Consider the following 9736-nt stretch of genomic DNA (forward strand, 5'->3'; position numbering starts at 1 on the left):
TGCCAAGAAAGAGTTATGGGAGTGAGAAAAGTGAATCACACGAATAGGCGTTAACGATCGAGAGTGGGAGGGAGGGTTATGGCTAAGGGTTCTATTGCCGAGGAGAAGGGTTTCTGTGTGTCTCTGCGTTTAATTTGTTTTTTCAAAATGTACGAGGTAAAAAAGATTCACGTGCAGTTAATGTAAATTAATGGTTAAAAATCATTAGATGATAATTTAAATAAAATTTTTAAATTATTTAATAATTTTTAATTATTAATTTTAAATAAAAATAACTGCATGTAAATTTTTATTTTAATTTATGAAATATTATAAAATAAAAATAGAATAGGCCATGTTTATAAAACATAGACTAAATTTGCAAATATAGTCACACTTTAAAAATACATCCATTTCACTCTATTACCACGTTTTTTTTTTCTAAATAAACAATAAAAAAAACAAAGAAACAAGTCTTAGCAAGTTTTAGTTTCACTAGGAATAACTTCAAGAAGATAACTCTAAGGTTGTAGCCATTCTAAGTATTTATTATTATCAGGAGCTCTTAGTATAGACAAACAATCTGCAATGAAATTAGCTTCCCTTACAACTAAATTAAAATGAACCACCCACTTTCTGTTCAACAAATAATGAATCTTCATCAATAAATCTGTGCTATCTCCATGAGCTGCACTTAGAGGTTGTTGAATCGCCAGAAAAACATATCTAGAATCATTTTCACAAACTATTGATTTCAAGTCACATTCCCAAGTAAGCACCAAGCCTCTCCAAATAACAAAGATCTCAGACCGACACACAGACCACATAGGAATAGACCCAGCACAACCTTTAATCCAATTCTCAAAATGATCCCTCAAGACATACCCAAACCCAAACCCAGCAGAGTTAACAGCGTAAAAAATGCTTGCATCATAGTTGAGCTTTGTTTGACCAAAGAGTGGAGCAACCCAGGAAGTTCTAACAGTTGGAAGAAAAAAATGTTGGAACTTGTCTGTCATAGCTTCCAACTCTTACATCATGAGGCGAGCATTGAAGACGATTCTCGCAGTTGGCCAAACCTCTTGAGGATTAAAAATTTCCTGATTCCAGTGTCTCCAAATCCACCAAAGACCAACACTAATCATAACTTCTGAATTTTTCAGCGCCTGTTTGATCCAGTTCTTAAAATCGCCGGCATCAAACTGCAAAGAGGGGAGCAAAAATGTCCAAACCTCCTCTTTCTGCACTGAATAAGGCAATAGGTTACCGTTTCAGGCTCATTACCACACCCACTGCAAATGTTTGTCGCAGACAATCTATGACTGCAACAAAAGAGAGTAGTAGGCAGAGCATCAAGCATACTCAGCCATATCAAGAGCATAGTTTTCTCTGAACATATATTTCTCCATTCTCCCAAACATCCCTAATCACCAAATCAACATCAGAGATAGGATATATAAAAGAAGCTCACATAGTCTGCCACAAGGGAACCACGAATCATACCAGAAAGATTGCTCCAAGTTGCCAATACTCTAAGAAAAGCCGTCTTTTAATCAAATAAAAGTTGAAGCAATATTCCTCCAGTAGCTTGAAGAATATCCAGGAATGTTGAACTCTAAGGATTGGGATGATTTGAAATATTTATCAGAAATAACCTATACCTAGAGCTTTTCCTTGCAAGTTAAAATTTGCCAAACAAGTTTTTAATCATTGCAACATTAACCAGTTTAGCATCCCTATTCCCAAGACCACCTGTTCTTTTTGGAATAATAACAGTGTCTCATTTAACTAGAGGAAGATACTTGCCATCATTCATATAGATTGGTCTTTTCATAAGAATTTTCGCATAATAGAATTTATCTTATCACATGTATAAGAAGGAAGGAGGTGGACATGCATCTAATATATAAGAATAGAAGATATAATTGATTTAATAAGACATAACCTTCCAGATTTGTTTAAAATCCAATCCTTCCAACTAACAAATCTTTTTTGAATTTTATCAATGGTATCCAAAACACACTTACAAGTGACCCTAGAGTGGCCCAAATTAACTCCAAGGTATTTATCCAAATTGAGTAAAATGAATTGATGAGATGCCAGTAAAAAGATCTTTTCTTGCATTAAAGACATACTTTGAACACATGACTTTAGATTTTTCAAAATTCACCTTCACGTCTGAAGTTTTGCAAAATGTATTAAGGACATTCATGATCAGTTCCACTTAACTTTTTCTAGCTTTGTAGAAAAGAAGCAGGTCATCAGCAAACATCAAATGAGAGACCCTAAGTCCACTCCTAGATACCGTCACTGGCTCCTAAACACCATGAAAAACTTGATAGGCAATAAAACAAGCAAGTATTTCCATACATAAAACAAACAGATACCGAGACATACCTTGCCTAAGACCCTTATGTGGATTGAAGCTGTCCAGTTTATTTCCATTCCACAAGTGGAGAAGGAAGAAGAGCAAACACACTTCATAATCAGATGGGCCGTATAGCTTAAACCAAAACTGCACAAGAAATGCTCAAGGAACCTCCAATCAACCCTTTCATAAGCCTTTTTCAAGTCAATTTTAAAGACTAGAGTGCCTTTTTTTTACTTAGTCATTTTCATATGATGCAAAATCTCCTATGAAACAATAATATTATTAGTGGCCCCTCGGCCAAGAATAAAGCCTCCTTGAAGAGGTCCTACTATCTCAGTGAGAAAGGGCGCAGGCGGTTAACAAGAACTTTTGTAATAATCTTATAAACCACATTACAAAGATTAATAGGACGAAACCCCTTAAACGAAGTGGGAGACTCCACCTTAGGAATAAGCATAATGAGAGTCTCTTGAACAGAAGGATGAATATGACCCCCAGTAAAGACCACACTCACAATCTGTCGAATATCCTCACCAACAATATCTCAGAATTTCTTATAGAAGAAAGCCTGAAAACCATTTGGACCAAGGGCCTTGAAAGAGTTCATGCCCATGACAGCAATCCTTACTTCTTCTAAGATAACCAGCACAGTAAGAGACCTACAAGCATCCTGACTCAAATGAGGAAGAGGGATATCTCCTAATGTATCAATATCCACATTCTCTTAGAAACAAAAAAGTATCTGAAAAAATTAGCTTTTGCATTGATGACATCATCCTGTAGACCAAGTACCATCCTCAATGAAAATACCATGTATCTTATTCCTCTTACATCGCATGATCGTCTGAAGATGGAAAAATTTAATATTCTGGTCATCACATCTGACTCACTATTCTCTAGATTTCTGGTACCAAAAAAGTCTTCCTGTAGAAAAATAGTATTGTACTCCTCATTCAGAGCTTTCTCCTTCAACCATAAACTAGCATTTCCAGAAGTATCTATGCTCCACTAAAGGCTACAAATCTGCTCTTCTAACCGTATCTTCTTAACAAAAATATTACCAAACACCTCTTTATTAAAATTCAGAGCATCCTTTTGAACCTTCTTGAGGCTATCTAGCACTATCGGTGCTCCCTTCCTCCAGGCCTCCTTAACTACCCTAGAGAAGGTATGATGAGTCGTCCAAGCTGCTTGGAATCTAAAAGGCTTGTTATCATTCCGTCTTCTAGTTGGTCTCCTATAACGAATCAAAAGAGGACAATGATTGGAATGGAATCTACTCAACACCTTCATGTAGGCTTTTGGAAAAAGAAGACACCGATCCTGGTTAAAAAGAGCTCTATCATGCTTTTTAGCAATGTCTCTGTTACCAATAATTCTTCTATACCGAGTAAACTCTTTGTCGGAAGCACCTATATCAATCAAGCCACATCTGTGACATCCTTACTACCAGAATATCACGCTTTCAGCTGCACCACAATGATAGCATGGATATTACGACAACTTTCATACATATATAATAATAAAATAGGAGCCTTTACACAAAATCGTATAAACTTTTCTTTGAAAATCGGGAATACCTTTGTTCTCTTGCACATATAGGGAAAATTGAAGGGAAAAAAGTTTTCTTACCTCATACCACATAATCTTAGGTCAAAACCTCTCTAGAATTGGTGGTTAAGCTTCTCCTAAACATCAAAATCACAAAAATCTCAACACCACATACCCAAAATGAAAATTCCGAAGAGAAACAAAAAATGAGATAAGAATTTCACAGTTTTTTACCACAATGTTTAGATAGAAAAAGTCGAGACAAATACGTAACCATAAACGGGTCGTCAATCGGAGCTACAATTTGAAAGTTATGAGCAAATGAATGTGATGATGAATAGTGACACTTAGGACATTGGCTCTCTTCCTCTCTTCTCTCTTTCAGTTGTTTCCTCACTCTCACTAATACAAAGGAGGCTAAAATATGCTAAGGGTGAGGGATTTTGTGCCTTGGGTTTGGGTTGTGGGCCCAACATGGGCCCTTTTTGTGATTTTTCGTTCGTTGGCTCTATCTTACGCCAAAACCTTTAAGATAAGTGCTCGGACTTTCATTTTAAATATTTTTATTGTCATTCATAAACAAAGTTCAAAGTCTCAAATAACTCATATTTTAATTTTGAAAAAAATCCGAAGTCTTGCAACATCTATCTAAAGTGTTAGCAAAAACATCAGCTCGCATCTCATTAAAAGTCTTTCCTCTGACTTCCCTAGGATAGAGTATTTCATTAAAACCTCCCACCATTATACACGGTAGAACAATGTTTGCAGCTAATCCAGTAAGGTGATGCTGCAATTCCTGATGGTGCGCCACATTAGGGTGTTTGATAGATTAATCTCAATTGTCACACACTAATTCATGACCTCTATGACCCTGCAATGGCTAGCAGATGGAGAAGAAAGAAATCAAATACCACCACTATGACCTTGCGCTTTAGTAATACTAATAGTAGAATAACCCAAATCATTTCAAAAAGTTTTAAGCCTATCAAACATCACATGACTATCTAAGAGAATAAAAAAAGTAGGATGATTTTTTTTTTACAAACTCCTTACAATAAACATGAGCCATTTTATTAGAGACTCCTCGAATATTCCAAGCCAATAAATTAAATTTTTTATTATCTATAAAATAAATAGTAGAAAGAAAAGTTACCCCACGGCTTGGAGAGAGTCTAACCAAGTAAGTTTCCATTAGAATCTACCTCTTTGTGTGAAAGAGCTTCTTCTGCAATGCCAACATCGCTAGCTTGAACATCACTAACTAGAGAATTTTGAAGAGAATTGGGTCGAAGCCTTTTACGATTAGATGTTCTAGCTAGGATCTTTTCATAATCACCGACATATTATTTTTTGAGAGGAGCATAGACCCACTTCATGCTATGATTCTTGTTTGACTTATTAGTTGCTTTCACCGTGCCAGAAACAACACTAGGCTTTTTTTTTTTTATTTTTAAACACAAACCCAACTTTGACATTGAATTTCACTTGTTTAGTTCCTGATGGACCTACCTCATCGTTGCTTGGGCCTACTTTCTTTTTTCCTTTCTTCCTTGAAGACACATTAATCCATCCTTCCTCTAATTGATTCATCACCGTATCATGCATATATTTTTCATGCATATTACATTCTGTAATATTCTCACTATGCATATTATTCTCCTTCATTTGGGAAGGCTTTTCAAATTCAAAAATATTTTGAATTTTTGAATCTTCCTACAAAACGGCTGTACTTTCACCACCCTATCCTTTATTGGCATCCACCAGATCTTTCTTAGTATCCAAATTTTGTGATGGAGAATCCTTCATATTACCCTCACTACGAGTACACACCACTGACTCATGTCCGTAGCAGTTACAACTATCACAAATCAACTCAAAGTTTTTATATTCTACCTTATATCAGTAACCATTGACCTTAATATGCCTTACCACCGGTAGTCCTAGATTAATTTGCACACAAGCACGTGCAAACTTTCCACGTTCAGCTTCCATTGCTGCCAAGTTAACCTTCATCGGAGCACCAATTGCAGAAGCAATACATTTCGTAGCATGCACTTGATAGAATGAGATGTTCAAACTTGCTATTTGAATCCATACCGGTGTTGATCCGAACGATTCCTCACAAGGACGGAAGGATGGTGCCATGACTTAACCGCTAAGTAGTATCCACCAAGCCTACACGAACCACTGATGAGCCACTATTTTATGGTTTATTTTATATTAAATTGAGTGAATTTTGTCAACTATTTTCACACTTATTCATGTGAATTGCATGTTTTTAAGTTTCCTTCCTAATTTCGTGCTATGATTGAAAACATGCTTCTTATGCCTTAAAATCGCAAATTTTTAATCCTCTCTTATTACCATTTGATGTCGTGATATGTTTGTTAAGTGTTTTCAGGGTTTATAGGGCAGGAATGGTTTAGAGGATGGAAAGAAAGAATGCAAAAGTGGAAGGAACACAAGAAATTGAGAATTTTAGAAGCTGGTAGCGACACGAACGCATAAACGACGCGTATACGTGACTGGTGCAGCAGGAAAACGACGCGTACGCATGACCAGGAATTCGTTCAGTGATGCGTACGCATGACAAGCGTCACGTGCCTCAGTTACGAGAAAATGCTGGGGGCAATTTCTAGGCTATTTTTGGCCCAGTTTTAAGCCCGAAAATGAAGATTAGAGGCTGCAGAGTGGAACGAATGAGGGGATCAATCATTCACTTTTCATTCATACACATTTTTAGGTTTCAAGATGTAGAATTCTAGAGAGAGAGGCTCTCTCCTCTCTCTAGGTTTTAGGATTTTTAGTCTTATTTCTTCTTAGATTCAGATTTTCGCCTTGCTTTAATTTAGTTTTCCTTTACTCTTGTTTGTTTTAGCATCTTACTTCTTTTAATTTATTTGTTATTGCTTTCGTTTGTTTATTTCATTATTGATGCACTCTTGCTCCCTTTGATTTATATTAATGCAATTTATATTTTTATGTTATTGTTCTTTCTTTAATTATTGGTTATTGTTGTCTTGCAATTGGGTATCTTAGATTTTATTATCTCTTATTAATTTTCTATGCTTTTATATTGTGCCTTCCAAGTATTTGATAAAATGTTTGGGTGGATTTTAAATTAGATTTTTATGTTCTTGACTTGGATTGATTAATTAGAGACTCTTGAATTTTCAAAGTTTCTTGTTGAATGGTAATTTAAGATTGCCGGTTAGCTTGAACTTCACTAAATCTAGTCTCTCACTATAGGTTGACTAGGACTTGTGAACTCAAGTTGATTGTATGCACTTGACCTTCCTCCATTAGTTAGAGGTTAACTAAGTGAAGACAATTCACATTTACCATCACAATTGACGATGATAATGAGGATAGAACTTCTAATTCTCAATCCTTGCTAGGAGCTTTCTCAGTTATTAGTTTATTTTTCTCGCAATCTATATTTTCTTGTTCCTTATTTCAAAAATCCCAAAAATATACTTTCCCATAACCAATAATAAACTACACTTCCCTGCAATTCCTTGAGAGACGACCCGAGGTTTGAATACTTCGGTTAATTTTATTGGGTTTGTATTTGTGACAAACAATCTAAACATTGATTGAGGTTTAATTGTCGGTTTAGAACTATACTTGCAACGCGATATTTTGTGAAAATCTTTACCGACACTTTTCCTCCGTCAAGTTTTTGGCGCTGTTGCCGGGAACTTGCAAATGTGTGCCTTATTATTGGGTATTGTGAATATGTTTGCCTTTTTGCTTCTTTGTTAGTTCTTGCTAGTTTTAGAACTTTGTTTCCTTACTTTTTATTAGTATTTGTTTTTATTTTCTCTTGATACCATGAATTCTCACCCCTTTAGCTATGAGTGTGGTTACAATTATGATGTAGAAAGTGGAGATTACAATGAAGACTTGCATCAAGGATGGGACAATCAAAGATGTGAGGAGCCACAAGGATTTGATCAACCCTCTTGGCAACAACCTCCTCCAATGTACTATGAGCAACAACCATTCCATGATGCATACCAAGACAATGGATATGGTGGATCTCCTTGTGACTACCAACAACCACCACCATATGCCTATGAACCCCCTCTTCAACATAGCTTTGAACCACCATACTCACAAGCCCCCTACAATCAAACACCTCCATATGATCCTAACCCATATCCACCATACCAACCACCTTATGAGCCATATGAACCATACATAGAACCACCACAATTCCAACCCAATTACTCCCTAGAACCACCTCAATATACATCATCCCCATATCCCTATCAAGATGAACCACCTTCCTATCATGAACCCTTCCTCCTAAGCAATGAACCCTCATATCCACTCCAATCTCCAATGGATGACACCTTTGGTGTTCTTCTTCAAGGGCAAGAAGAGATGCAAAGGACAACACTAGAATTCGTGGCTACCTTGACCGAGGTAGTAAATAATTTAGTAACCCTACGCTTAGACACTCAAAGTACCCCCATGGATACATGTGGAGAATCTAATGAGGAGCGTAGCATGAAGGAGAGATTAGAAGCCCCGGTGAAAAATGAGGAATGTGGTTTTGTACTAGAACAATTAGAGGAAGCCGTAATTGTTGAAGAGAAAGAAGTGGTTGAAGACTTGGGAGATGTTGAGAGTCCATGGGAACCTCAAGTCATAGAGCCTCCTTCTAAGAAGTTTGAATTTGATGATGAGGAAGGTGTACAACCTCCAAAGCATATCATGGTTGAAGACTTTGAGGAGGTTGATCAAGAGATGGATTCAATAATTGATAAATTTCTATCTACAATTGAATCCCTCTCCATTGGACTGGAAAAAGAGGTTAAGAAAGAAGGTGCACAACTTCCAAGGCATATTCCCTATGAAGAATTGGATGGAATAGATCAAGAGGCAAGTTCCCTTGGTGATGATGATCATGAATCAAGTCCTCCTAGTGATGAATTTGTATCCACAAGTGAACCCCTTGAGTTTGAAAAACCTTCTCCCGATGAAATTGAAAGCAACATTGAGGTGGAAGTTCTTCGGCAAGGTTGGACGGGAGTTGAATATGTTTTGTCAAGATCGTTGGAAACTTCTCTACCTAGGTTGCCGTCTAATCCTTCATTTGAGTGGGTAAAACTTATCTATCTTAGTTTTATTGTCCCACTTGAGTGTGGTATTCTTGAAACCGATGGACAACTTAGGAGGCTTTGTGGAATGAAGCATAAGAGAAGGATGTTTAGTGGTTGGAGTTGCAAATCAAGACTCATCAAGGTTGATATTTCAAGAGCTAGATGCAAGGGTTGGACTAGTGATCAATTGGTTGGATCTAAGAGAAGGGTTTGGTACTTCATTGAGAATTTAGATTGCTTGCCACCCGGTTGGAACAATGATGATTCACTTAAAGACGGGTGTAGAAACAAGATTTGGGATCCTGGCATACAAGAGGATCAACTTTGGGAGCTCAAAGCTTGTGAAGAACTTCATCAAGGCTTGGTGAATTCACTTGGAAATGTTGGAGCTTATTGGAAGTCCAAGCATTGGTGGAAGTTTCAAGATGAGTTCAAGCACAAGCCACCATGACAACGAGCTCACCATATGTCCAACTTAAGGACTTTAACCAAAAGTGCTAGGTGGGAGACACCCCACCATGGTGAATTCTTCCTATTTTATCTTTTATTTATATTGGTAATAAGTTGAATTTTCAATTTTAGTTGGGTTTATTTGGTTTAAGTTGTGGTTTCACCTGTTTAATAATGTTTGGCATTAATTTGATAGCTTGTTGGTTCAAAAAAAAAAAGTGTGTCCCACGCGTGCACATGACCAACGCGCACGCGTCATATTGAATGCTACAAC

The 9736-nt window shown here is 36.8% G+C and overlaps 1 long non-coding RNA gene across 3 annotated transcripts; it reads right to left on the minus strand.

The window, feature by feature from the left end:
- Window positions 1–485: 485 nt before the first annotated feature.
- On the minus strand, window positions 486–4316 carry LOC112758671 (uncharacterized). 3 transcript variants are annotated; one of them, XR_011874114.1, is made up of 6 exons: window positions 4136–4316; window positions 3983–4038; window positions 2377–3819; window positions 2150–2296; window positions 1483–1594; window positions 486–1402 (listed from the first exon to the last, which is right to left on the minus strand). It is a non-coding gene; the product is annotated as an uncharacterized lncRNA (long non-coding RNA). The 3 variants fall into 3 exon arrangements; XR_011874113.1 differs by lacking the exon at window positions 2150–2296; XR_003179788.3 differs by lacking the exons at window positions 486–1402; window positions 1483–1594 and having other exon boundaries at window positions 1898–2296.
- Window positions 4317–9736: the final 5420 nt, after the last annotated feature.

This window comes from Arachis hypogaea, chromosome 16, assembly GCF_003086295.3.
Source record: "Arachis hypogaea cultivar Tifrunner chromosome 16, arahy.Tifrunner.gnm2.J5K5, whole genome shotgun sequence".
Classification (NCBI taxonomy): Eukaryota; Viridiplantae; Streptophyta; class Magnoliopsida; order Fabales; family Fabaceae; genus Arachis; species Arachis hypogaea.